General features: G+C 42.0%; 1 protein-coding gene across 4 annotated transcripts in view; it reads left to right on the forward strand.

Moving 5' to 3' along the window:
• Positions 1-14,010, forward strand: part of RBMS3 (RNA binding motif single stranded interacting protein 3) — a 1,057,118-nt gene that overhangs the window by 340,145 nt on the left and 702,963 nt on the right. The window lies entirely within an intron of this gene.

Below are 14,010 nucleotides of genomic sequence, written 5' to 3' on the forward strand. Positions count from 1 at the left end.
GTGCTTCAATATGCACAAATTGGTTCTTTTAAAATTTAGTAGTATGAGACCAGCAGGGCTCGGATGCTTGACAACCGAGATCTAAATCCTGACCTTGTTCATTCTTTCATGCTCAATGAAAAAGTGCTAAGCAAAAGAAAAACCAAGAGCCCTTATGGTCAGATAGTGAGATGTTGTTGATTGTTGGTCTTGTGTAGGATTGGAACATTTTTGATACTGATTTTTCTGCATTTCTGTAGATAACAGAAAACATAGATTTACATTAAGTGCTGGCATGTTGCATGGGTTATTAAAAAGCAGAAATCCTGGATGAGATTTTTGCATATTTCTGACCTATCTGCCTGTGTTTTCTCTCTTCCCCTGTCTGTCTCTGCCTGTCTCTGTCTCTGTCTCTGTCTCTGTCTCTGTCTCTGTCTCTCTCTCTCTCTCTGTGTGTGTGTGTGTGTAGGGATGTAACAAATATTCAAAAATGTTCTTGTTCTCAACCACTGTAAGACTTCCACTCCTGCATGTTTTTTTTCTTTAGTAGCAGCATTGCACTGCAAACTTGAGCAAAATGACCCAACAGCTTGATTTTTTTTAAGGATCACAAATGACAAGAATTCCTAATAACATAGAGAGCATCTCTTCATCTAAAGTGGAACATTTAGCTTCATTGTGTCACAAAAAATGTGATGTGTCCAATAAACCCACAAGGGAACTGATCAACATCAACCAAACGTTGTTGGGATGTATCTAGTTGCTGAGAGTCCCCACAACCAATATGAAAGTGTCATTTTTGTAAGACTAAGTATTATTGTCCACTCAACAGATTTTAGTGAAGAGGACAACATAGAAATCTTGACATTGAATTGGCTGTGTGTACAATAACATTGATCTATAAGCCACCTAATATATCATTCAGCTTTAGTAAGCCATCTAATATGGAAAGCCATAACAGCTGTGGACACCACACTTCAAGAAGGATGCCAACAAATTAGAACAAGTTCAGAGGAGGACAACAAGAATGATCAGGGGGCTGGAAACCAAGCCCTGTGAGGAAAGACTGAAAGAACTGGGCATGTTTAGCCTTGAGAAAAGAAGACAGAGGGGTGATATGATAACACTTTTCAAACACTTGAAAGGCTGTCATACGGAGGAGGGGAAGGATCTGTTCTCAATCATCCCAAAGTGCAGGATATGCAATAATGGGCTCATCTTACAGAAACCAGATTTCAATTTCATATCAAGAAAAATGTCCTAAGTCTTAGAGCAGTAAAACAGTGGAACCAATTATCTCAAGAGGTGGTGAGTGCTCCAACACTGGAAGCATTCAAGAGAAACTTAGACAACCACCTGGCAGATATCCTTTGATTTGTATTCCTGCATTGAGCAGGTAGTTGGACTTGATGGCCTTATAGGCCCCTTCCAACTTCACTATTCTATGATTCTATCATAGAATGAACATTCACTTTCTAGTTGGAAATTTCAACAGCCATAGCAACATTTGACTATTTTAGTTACATCCTGAGATTTAAAGAATTATATGTACATTTCAGGGATGAGGGTGGCACTGTAATCATGCAGGACTATTACTGGCTGTCTGAAAACTTTGTTGTGTACTTTGAGATGTTTGTCCAGCAGAAGTCTATCCCAGATCCTGCTTCCTCATCTTTTAAACTGGAGGTATGTGGGAACAAACTAGAACATATACTCTTCCAGTAACTTGTGACCACTCTCCACACAAACATGGCTTCCTTGATTTCATTAGTGGGCAACTGCTGAGACAAAGCTGGGGGTAGAACAGATCATTGTGTAGCCCTCTCCTCACTCATCTGTTCCCACATGCTTTGCATGCAGGCTCAACTTCCACCATCTAACGGTTTAAAAAAGGATTAGATAGTACTAATAAAATAGACCAATACCTGAATGACCCTGGAGAGCCCACGTTAGTCAGACTTTACGTACTGGACTAGACAGGCCAAAATTTGAAAAAGTTACTTTGGACTACAACAATCAAAGTCTCCCAGAACGCTAGGTGGCTGAGGGATTTTGCAATCTTCAGTCCGAGAAATAACTTTTTTCAAGCTCTGAGGCGTACAAATAGTCTGACAACTTCCTCATTGGTGCTTCTGGAATGAAAGGATCAGCTGATAGGTGCTGTCATTGCCCAGGATTACCTGGATGCCATTGTATTTCTTGGAGAGACTCCTTCCATGTTCCTTTGCTCTGCTTGAAGGAACAGTAGAGAATGCCAGGACTACCATGTGGAAAGAAAGAACCACCCACTTTGTGAAATGAATGAAACTCCAGGAAAGTTTGCACCCCAGCGACGTGGGACTTGAAAGAGGATTAAGATGTTGATTATGATAGGTGTTGAAGAGCTCCTTTATTGTATAAAAGGGATTAGGAAAGCTAGTTAGATAGTCTAGCGTCCAAGGAGGGGCTTCGCTCCCCTGCCATCCATCAGCTTCGTTATCTATCCCCTTAGCCATCCTGTAAAGCCATGCTGGGAAAAGGTACACTCTGTGCATGTCTCAGATCTAAACCCCAGATCTGCTACACTATGAATGGTATTGTTTTATTGTGTATTTCTCTTGATTGGCCATAAGACTTCCTCTGTATTTTGACATTATTATTATTATTATTATTATTATTATTATTATTATTATTATTGTTATTATTATTATTATTATTATTATTATTATTATTATTATTATTATTATTATTATTATTATTATTATTATTATTAGCTTTTTGTAACTTCTTGCAGCAGAAACTGTATTTTTAGCATATAGGGTTTGTGGTATTACAACCAAGCCTTGCCTTGACCGAGCTAGTGATATTTTGGTGTTTGTGTTTGAGTGTGCTGGCACCTCTACCCTTGCAAGAGAAACCTCTTGCTTCTAAGTGCCTAGCCTTGTGGATTTTGTTTTGAGCTTCCTGCAGACACTGCCAGATCTGAGTAAACTTGAGAGGTATATACTGTAGTATGATCTTTTTCAGGCTCCATAGTCTCCCCTCCAGCTAGCTCTTCCCTGGGCTCTCCTATCTCATGACAAGAAGGGTAATCTGGCTGAGTGGCTGTAGTCTAGGAACTGTCACACTTGAAATCACTCCCAAACTAGTTTATTACCCAAGAAATTCCAATAATACTTGCAAAGGGATACCCTTCAGATTTGAGGTGTGAATGGCGGCAGAGATGACCTGGCACGAAGAAGCTTCTGCCCATAACTGGCTCTATATTCCACCCTGCATCCTAACAAAAATATTGTTTTCATTATACAGCAAAATTAAAGTACTGTATTAGGATGTATTATTTATGTTTTCATATCTTATATAGTTTGGACCAGGAGGTTGAGAATAATATAAAAACAAAATAACAGCCTTCCAATATGATTTCTACGATCTACATTGCAGGCCCCAGTTTCTATTTTCCTGCCTGTAAAATGGAAAGAACACTTTCCCCTGTTTCAGACAAATCTAGATGGTTCCATATTGAAGTCCTGCAAGAAAAAAATGCATTATTAAAAGAAAAATAAACATCATGAAATGAATAATAAGAATATATTAACTCTTTTTTTGTGAGATAAACCATTATTTTATTTTTATTCATTTTTATTGATTATTCATTAATGGAACTAAATAGAAGGAAGTCTATTAATCAAGCATTATTCTAAGAACTCCTGATAGGGTGCTGTGAATAGATAGAGGTTCAATGTACTCTGGTATGATACGCTTGGAGGTTTAGAGTGTTAGCATTAATACACTATATTTTATGTGATTTTTTTCATGGATATTCCTTTAACTGAATATTAAAGAGAAAGAAAGGACCAAGAGCCTTATGGGCAGCTGTGTTGGCAGCATCATGCATCAAATCCTTTTCTTTGCATAAAGAACTCTAATGATTGCTTTCTTTTTCCCTATATGCTCTTCTTTATAGATACTTTTAGGTTTACTTGCAATTATCCAGTTAGTTCCTTTGTTCAGAAACTACTTTGTTAGCTGATCAGCTAACATTTCTTCTTGTCTTTCATAAAACAAGCTCCAAGTTCCTCAAATTCCCCCCAGTTTGTATCATGGCTGGCTAAGTACTCAAACCTTGCTATCTAAAGGCTTCTTGGATGTTTCAAATATTATATTGCACCCTCTCCACTGTGACGTATCCTCTCCTTCCCCAGTGCTGCTGGCATTTACACTGTTCAGGGTTCAATCAGTATGTCCATTACAGTCATTTCCTGGCACAGGTGGCTGTTGGTTGGCACTCTTCTTGTTTGACCCAATCACTGGGAAGGTGTCAGAAGACACAGGGAAATCCTTGAAAAATGTTTTTCCAGTTTGTTTTGTTTTAAAGGGAAGATTCTGACTATATAACAAACTTCTAGATATCTGGAAATTCTGAATTTCTAAAATTCTGAATTCCAAATCTGAATTTTGGTGCTAGTGCACACCCCTAATCTTTAGTGCCTCCTCTTCATGTATCCTAATAAGAAAGATGCCATCACTGAATCTCAGGCAGAGTTGGGAATTTAGGGGCAATTTCTAAGAAAGCATTGTTCCAAGTCAGACATTGAGATTGTGATATATTGTAAGGCCATGCATCTACCATCAGCAGTGCAATTGACACAAGCACACATGTTCTTGACAAAGTTGTTGTCGTGATGGTTGAGTACAAAATAACAGAGTTGGGTGGCCAGATGTGCTCAGAAAAAAATAACTTTAAGGATGGTGGAGAAAAAAAAAAGAGGAACTCCTACCAAAAAAAATATTATTGAATATTGGACATGCTGAGAGTCAGTGAACTGTTTGTTCATTGCTGGAGAAGAAGTACTGAGGGAAAAACCCCAGCAGGTAAGGGGACATAATGGATTGCTTAAGAAGCCAGACATAGCTTCCCTAGCTGGCTGGTCGTCTGGCTAGAAACGCTGATGAACAGCACTCCTTACTGTACCATTTTGTTGTCAGCCTTGCTTTGTGTATAATATTGTACTATATTGGTAGCTTTCTTCTTGTGTTCATGGCATTATGAGTTTTCTTTATGATATTATACTGTAATATTATGATATAATTATATTCTCTCCACTGTGGCTCCCTCAACACAGCATTCTTGCCAAAATTAGTAACTTGTTGGTGCTGTCAAGACTGTTACTTCTCCACAGGACTTATTGCTGCTGAGGCAACTTCATGCCCAGGCATTCGATTAATACTGCTCTCCCAAGGGAAGGAAGTTGCTCTTTTTTCATCCTTTTTTTCTGCCTTTCTCACTATGCCTGAAAATGACTTCCTAATACCTCTCTGTTGTTAATTGCCACAGAAACTAATTCAGTGAGAGATTTAACATAGTGAGTTGCAGCCGTCTCTTTGACTACTGAGAGAATTCAAAGCATTTCAAAAATAATTCTGAGATTATATCTCAGTGTAACACTTAGGTGCATACAGTGAGCAGGGTATCGCTGCAGCACACTGGTAAGCTCTTATAGAAAGCTGTTCTTTTATTTTATATTTTTTCCAGAGCTCAGCAGAACTCTTTTCTCCACACCCATAGTCTCTGAGGTACTTCCCCCTTTCACAAGCTGTAAAACAGCAGGAATCACTTTCAAGTTTCCTGAGAAGCCTGCAAAACTAGGGCTGATGTTGCCAAACCTTTGGCTGCTGTTGACTGCCATGTTTCCTTACGTGGGAGACCCAAGTTGAGTCCAACAAGCAATACTGGAGTGTGGCATCCTTCTAGGCATTGAGGATGCAAAATGATCAGAGAGCAATGTCCCTGTCACCATGGAGATTTCAAAGTATATGACAGTGAATGCAAAGAAAGATGAGCAAGGGATTGCTTTGTCCCACTCCCAGGATTTTACCAGAATCATTTTGGTAAAAACTAGAGTAGCTAGAGAGGGACGTGGTGGCGCTGCGGGATAAACCACAGAAGCCTCTGTGCTGCAGGGTCAGAAGACCAGCAGTCATAAGATCAAATCCACGCAACGGAGTGAGCTCCCATTGCTTTGTTCCAGCTCCTTGCCAACCTAGCAGTTCGAAAGCATATAAATGCAAGTAGATAAATAGGTATCACCTCGGTGGGAAGGTACTGTAAAACGGTGTTCCCTAGTCACGCTGGCCACATAGCAACGGAAACTGTTTTCGGACAAGCGCTGGCTCTATGGCTTGAAAACGGGATGAACACTGCGCCCTGGAGTTGGACACGACTGGACTAAAAATGTCAACGTGAACCTTTACCTTTTTAGAGTAGCTACTAGCCATGCATCTGGAATTTTCTTGGACTGCCCTCCTTTAAATAACTGTACTGTCATTTATCCAGAATACTGCTTTGTCTAGAAAAGGATGGAAGAAGTGTGTCTGTCTTTGCAGAAGATGCAAATGCTCCTCTCCTTTGTCACCTTTCCATCTCTCCTTAGCAACCGCATTGTTCTCCCATCTGTTCTTTTCCTCATCGAGTCCAGGTTCTTCAGCCAAACCTAGAAGCATTTCCCCACCCCTTCTGAGACCTCCTAGCCACCACAGATGTACTGATCTTCCCCTTCCTTCCTCCCTCCCTCCCTCCCTGGATGAGCCAAAGAGACGCTCTAGTGATTTTGTGAAGAGAAAAAGAGGTAGAACTTGTACTGAGTGCTTAAACCAAAAAATGACATGCAAAATGCTGCTGCTTTTATTTCTCCAGTATGTCTAGTTTTAAAATGTACATTGCCAGTGCCCTAAGGAAAGATACAAAAACAAGAGTGAGACATGTTGGCGTTGTGGGGTGGGGAATTGAGAGCCATGGTATAGAAGTATTTTTACTGGAACTGCCTAAATAAACACATTAACATGTTTGTGTTCTCCAGAACTCTTCATCCAGCTGGAGGGAAAGTGGAAATAAAAAAATTAATGTGGGGCTGATATTGCTTTCCCAAGTCGATGATATACTGAGAGTGCAATCTTGTGCAATGGAGTAAGCCTTGTTGAGCACTATCAGACATATGTTTGTACAGACATGCCTAGAGTTGCACACTATGAGTGTCCTTTGGATAGCATAAGGAATTACACAGAAGTGGATTATCCTCTGTTGGATAATTAGTGATGGTGGGGACACCAAAGGTTTTTGAGGACTATCAACAACCCCTGGATATCAGATACAGCAAGTATACAAGTCTGGTGACATTCTTCCAGTATATGGTGAGTTGCATTGTATTTTTACTGTAATTATAGTAATTATATATTTATCTTTATAATGTTGTCTTCTTATTCCTCTCTTACCAAAAGTTGGAAGTCACCATGGCTATTCTTTAGGTTCTTAATCCCATAAAATTTCCTGTTTCCTGCACTTCTTTTCCCATTCATTTTGCCTCAAATAATCAGGGGAAATAATCTTTACTTTCCATTCCTCCTTATATGATTGCACTATTCTGCCTTTCCATATTTTATGAGTTTTATGACTTTGTTTCTTCACTTTAGTGCTTCACTGTTGGTCTGCTTCTCAGTCCAAGAAATTCTCAGTATTCGGTGATAATAGCTGCAGGTATTTCTTTTTAAATTTACTGATGCAGGGTTTGTGGAATTTTCTGCTCTCCCTTTTGGTGATGTCTGTCTCCCTTTTCAGTAAAGCATCACTGACCATGACAGCAAAAATATCTGGCATGGTCTTAATATTGTATTCTGCTCCCCCAACCCCACTAGCCATTCTGAGGTGCAGATAATGTATGTCCTGGCAGATTTTGATACTGATTTTGGTACTGATTTTTTAAAACCTCATGAACACCTCTTTACTTCTCTCTAGGAATATTTTATTGATTGATTGATTGACTGATTGATTGATTGACTGACTGACTGACTGACTGACTGATTGATTGATTGATTGATTGATTGATTGATTGATTGATTGATTGAATTTATACCCCGCCCATTTAGACTATGTCTACTCTGGGCGGCTTCCAATAAAATATCATAAAAACCATAATTAAAAGGAACAATTTAAACAGCAATATTGGCAACATTCAAGATGGAAAGATAGAAATCAGGATAGACAGTGGAAATAAAAATAAAAATCAGCAAGTGACATGGGGGAAGGCTTGCCTAAAGAGCCAAGTCTTCAGTTGGCTCTTAAAAACACCCAGCGAGGGAGTAAAGCAGATCTCTGATGGAAGTCTGTTCCAAAGTTGAGGGGCCACTGCCAAGAAGGCCCGGTTTCTTGCTCTTTCTTTCTGGGCCTCCCTCAGCGTTAGGCCCCCCCAGCCATCTTTCCTGGCTATATCGAGTGATTCGAGTAGATCTAGGTGGGAGAAGGCACTCTGCTAGATAACAAGGTCCTAAACCGTTTAGGGCTTTATACATCATGATTAAAACTTTGTAATCAATGTGGAAGCGAACAGGCAGCCAATGCAAGCCAGCTAGAGTGGGGAAAATATGTTGATATCTTCACGTCTCACTAAGAAGTCTGGCCGCCACATTCTGCACGATTTGAAGCTTCCGCATCAGTCTCAAAGGTAGCCCCAAGTAGAGTGCATAGCAGTGGTCTAATCTCAAGATTATGAACGCATGGACCACAGTGGTGAGCGCCCCACCATCAAGATAGGGACGCAGCTGGGCAATCCACCACAGATGGAAATAGGCGGAGTGGACCACTGACGCCACCTAGGTTTCCATGGTGAACACCAGATCCAGATGAACCCCCAAGCTGCGAACCTCATTCTTTGTGGTGAGAGTCACCCCCCCCAAAAGAGAGGGAGGTTCCCAAACCACCAATGGAGGGGCCACCCACCCTCAGATCTCCGTCTTGTCCAGGTTCAGCCTCAGCCCATTCACCTGCATCCATTGCAGTACAGCCTCCAGACAGCGCTGAAGGGACAGGATGGCATCCATTGGTGTAGGTGAAAAGGAGGTATAGAGCTGAGTGTCATCCACGTACTGATGGCACAAGGCCCCACACCTCCTGATGACCCCACCCAGCAGCCTCATGTAGATATTAAACAGCATTGGGGAAATAATTGAGCCCTGGGGAACCCCACAATTGAGACTCCACGGGGCCGAAACACTCTCCCTGATCAGTACTCTCTCAGGACGGTCCTCCAAGAAGGATCGGAGCCAGGCAAGCACCAGCCCACCAATTCTCAACCCGGAGAGCCTCCCCAGGAGGATACCGTGGCCAACGGTATCAAAGGTGGCTGAGATATCGAGGAGGACCAACAAGGTCATTTTGCCCCCATCAGCCTCCCTCAACAGGTCATCCAACAGTGTGATCAAGGGATAAATTTCTGTAGCATGGCACGGCCTGAAGCCCAAGTGGAACGGATCCAGGGCATTGGTTTCATCCAAAAGAGCCTGAAGCTGGTCAGCCGCCACCCTCTCCACCACTTTACTAAGGAAAGAAACATTGGCGACAGACCTGTAATTGCCAATATCATCCACTGCCAAACTTGGTTTCTTCCTTATGGGCCTAATGAGTGTCTCCTTGAGGCCCTGGAGAGACCCATTAATTATTGCTGTGGCCTATTCAATTGTTATAGGTCTGGCTGCTTTGATTAGCCAGGCCAGGCAAGGGTCAAGAGAGGAAGTGGTGGCTCAGCAGCGCTCAAGCACTTTGTTCGCCATATCTGGCGTCACAGGCTGAAAAAAATCATATCTCACCGGGCAAGGTGCAGCGCTGGACATCTCTGCTAAATCCACTGTATTCAAAAAAGGAGAGAGCTCCCGACGGATGGCCTCCACTTTAATTTTAAAAAATACTGCAAATTGGTCAGGTGAGATACTAGTTGGGGGGCCCTCACTTAGACCAATTATGGATAGGTCATGAACTATATGGAAAAAATCCACCTGCTGATTTGAAGCTTTGCTTATCCGGTTAGTGAAGTGAGCTCGACTAGCAGCCCTCACCTTAGCAAGGTAATAGTTAGTCACGATCCTGACAGGTTTATGATTATAATCTGCTGGGTCCCATCTCCAGTTGCACTCTAACCTTCTCCTATTTTGCTTCATTGCTCGCAGCTCCTGGAGAGGGCGTTTAGGAGCGATCGTGTCTACAGCCCTGGTGGCAGCGGCAAACCAGCCATCAACCAGAGCCTCGACAGGAGTGCCAGTTAGATCAGCTGGAATCCCTCTCATGGAATCCTGGAATCCTAAAGGATCCAGTAGCCTTTGAGGGTGGACCATTAGAATAGGTCCTTGCTCCCTGCGAGGAGGGAGAGCCACTGAGAGGTTACATTAGTAGAAGGTGGAGTGAAAGTAGTAGGGGAATAGATGGTAAAAATGGCACTACCATTGCCATTCTAGACAGCAGGGGGTTAGATGAAAAAACCTTACTGAACATTTCCAGACGCCCCCCCCCCCAGGAAGTCTCCCAGCTCCTATTAGAGTTCCACAGTGAGCCTTCCAATTCCAACACTCCCCCAGCCTCTCAGCGCTTCTCAGTCACCCAAAATGGCTCGCCAAGCTTCGTGGAGGAGTTCTCTGAGCCTCTGCAGTGAGCCGACGAGTTTCCCGACCCCCCCCCGTGCCCTGGGGTGCACCCCTCAGCCACCCAGCACCAGGCTCACCAAACCTAATGAATCCTTGTAAATCAGGCTCTGCTGTGCGGGGTTCTTCTGAGCCTCACGAAACTAGTCTCTAATCGAACTTCTCAATGCCGAGCTCCGCCTCGCAGCTTCAGTCCCTCCAAGCAGCCTCTCTCCCATCCCCCAAAGACAGCCCTCAGACAGCCTCCAAACAGAACAGCAACCTCCAGAATGTTCACAAAACAAGGGGGGGGGGAGTACAAAATTAAAAAGAAAAAATAGCCAAAAACAAAAAAGGAAAAGAATAGTGAAAGTTGATACAATATGGCAAGTGGGGCACTGCCTTCTTTTTGTTGTTTAGAAAAGGCCATAGAAGCTATATTTCCATGCAGCAAAAAACCAATAACAATCATGTAGAAGCCTACTGAATCAATTTAAGAAGCTATGCTTCAGTTCTGTTATATATGAAATATCAAGGAGTTGTACTGCAGTCTCGTTCAACAAAGCCAGAACTAGTTGGTCAGTTGATGCTGACTGCCTGTTTGTTGGCCATCCTGTCCAAGCAGTTCCAAAGGGCAGGAGCTGCCACTCCCTGGGAACAGAAATGCTATGATACTGTAATAAATGGTTAACGGACCATTTGCTACCTTTTAGTGATGCTCCATTTCTGCTGCTCAAGGCAGCTTCCTCATTGTGTATTGTGCTGTGAAGTAAACCTGTGTTGAGTAGCTAATGGACTAATTATTTGGGACCCGGATACAGCCAACTGATTGTATGCTGATTTTTTTGTTTGTGATGTGTCACTTTTACACATGGTGAAAGGTAAGTTTAAATTTAAAACAGGAGATATGGTGGACCATTTAACAAAATAGTCCCTCACCTGTAGGTGGAAGGGGCACAGCTACTGAAAGATTATTCCTCATGTTCTTGTTGATAATTCACATTTAGAGCAAGTGACATGAGAATGAAGACAAGGGAATGAAGGGTCTGGTTCTTTAGGTGGTTTTGTCACATATCTTCTATAGCTCAAAAAGGTAGGAAAAAGCTATGTTATTTAGTTATCCTGACAGATAAAAGTCTGCTTTTATGTGATAAGAAAAGCTCTGCTGTTTGTACAGAGCCCCAAAGGGCATCAAACAGGTTTTGTGCAGGACTGGGTAATTCTGTACAATCCCAGATTCACCTTCCAAATATGGAAAAAAAAATGTGGACAAAAATTATATGTCATGGACAATGCTATGGACCTATAATTTGCCACCTCTAATCATGTGTTTCTAAGAGTACACATGTTTTAACGTGTATTCTGAGGCTGCTTTCAAAGGACTGTAATCCCAAAAGTATAACCAGTAGCAGGAGAATGATAAGATGCTGGAGTGCAAGTGGAGAGTTGATGGCTAGTTAATTCATTCATTTCACTCCAGTTATTACAACTTTTTCCAGTGTGTTAGATTAGAGTGTTCATCACTCCCAGCCAGCATGGCCATCCCTGCTATTGAGGGATGATGGGAGTTATGGCTCAAGACACCTATCTACTGTATCTCAATCCATACCTACTTGGATCATCTGTGTAACTCCTGTGCTCTCTGCAAAATTGTATCTGCTTTGAAGAGTTTGGGTCTTTATATTAGAAAAAAAAGAAAGAAAAGAATGACACTAGATTTTTGTTGTTTACTTGTGCAGATATTGGATATGCTGGAAGGATAAAGTACATTCATCCTCAGCAATGAGATAAAATTGACCGTACAATAGTGTAAAGTGGAAGCTTACTCATATTCTCAGATTATGAATTTTTGGGGGGGGGGAGTCTTCCATTTGCATTGCTTTGTGTATGTTATAATTTATCTGTCATGGGGTGCACTTTATTTAAAGTTTTGACCTTAAGTCTTGGAAAGGACTATGATAACCTAATGGAAAAAGTCACTTTTGATAGTCTTAGTCCCCCCCCACCCCGCACCAGCAGCAATGAGTTAGTCAACTGCATTAAGCCTGCCTCAAGCTGTGACTTCTTTATTGCAAATAGAATTTTCTTTTTGCCAAATGTCAAGAGATCAACATGCATATAAACATGCAGACGGCATAGCAAAGGTTGCTATACCGCAAATTAGGATTCCAGTCAGGCTGGCTGTTGCAGAAGCTTAGGGACCTGCGGCAGCTTTTCTGGTGACCCTAGTAGCTCGAGTGACAAGGCGTCCATGGACAAGCTTACATGCACTCTCAAAATGTTCTGCCAGCTGGGGAGCAATGGCAAGCTCAGAAGTTTCCTTCTTTTTTGCTTTAGGTATTTTAACACAGTGGCTCTTCTAAGTTGTGAGGAATACCTCTTGCATATTGCATCTCAATGTTGCACTGGGAAGAAGGGATTTCAGTGGACACCTCGCCTTTGAAAAACAGTTACCTTTGCACATGAAGGATGCTCACCAGAAAGCTGTACTGAATTGAAAAATAGATGCTTACTACCTCTGCTTTGTGGCCAGCAATTAAAGGCATTGTGGTTTAAAATGTGTGAAGTTGTCAGCTCAGAATGCCTGTGCTTATGTATACATTTTTTAAAAATCAAAGTAGCGATGTGATCCATGTTTAGAAACAAAATTCTGCATTGGGCAACCCCAGTACAGGATCAGTAAAGTGTTACAAAATAATGTAAGCTCTTGAACCTCCAGGTTTTTCAGGTTGGTAGAAAAATTTGAACGACTGGGAAAGAAGCTAAAGCCTAAAACATGCCCTCTCTCCAAATTTGGCTAGATGTAAAGGCAATAGTTCCTGAAGGCTAACTGCTGGAAAGACAAGATGGAGATAGCACAAACATACCAAAATATAAGTTGATAGTCTTTTCCTTCTCTCCAGACAAATGTCTGGCTATGTCCCCTTGTTCATTGGCTTGGGAAAGCACATAGCTCCTTCCAAGTTAGGGGAGAAAGTGGGAGGACTATATAAAGGATTGCCCATATAATAAAACTGTTGTGTTGACTAAGGTAAAGGTTCCCCTTGACATTTAGTCCAGTCGTGTCTAACTCTAAGGCATGGTGCTCATTCCTGTTTCCAAGCCATAGAGCCAGCATTTGTCTGAAGACAGGTTCCCTGGTCACATGGCCAGTGCAACTAGACACGGAACGCCGTTACCTTCCCACCGAGGTGGTACCTATTTATCTACTCACACTTTTTACATGCTTTCGAACAGCTAGGTTGGCAGGAGCTGGGACAAGTGCCAGGAGCTCACTCCATCGCGTGGATTCGATCTTACGACTGACTGCTGGTCTTCTGATCCCGCAGCACAGAAACTTCTAAGGTTTAACTCACAGTGCCACCACGTCCCTATGTGTCGACTAAACAGGAGATTAGATTTAGTTGTCCAGCTCTGGAGCCATCCTTGCCCTTGTGTAGTGGATAAAAACTTCAAATATCAGCTATGCTGAGGACTATATATAGGACTGCCCATATAATAAAACTGAGTTTTCTATGCTGCCTTAAACTCAAGGGTAAAACAATATGGTATGTATAGGAATGGATAAAATAATATACTGGAATTCAACTTGGATGCAATAGTGTTTGCATA

This window comes from Pogona vitticeps, chromosome 6 (genome assembly GCF_051106095.1).
Source record: "Pogona vitticeps strain Pit_001003342236 chromosome 6, PviZW2.1, whole genome shotgun sequence".
Classification (NCBI taxonomy): domain Eukaryota; kingdom Metazoa; phylum Chordata; class Lepidosauria; order Squamata; family Agamidae; genus Pogona; species Pogona vitticeps.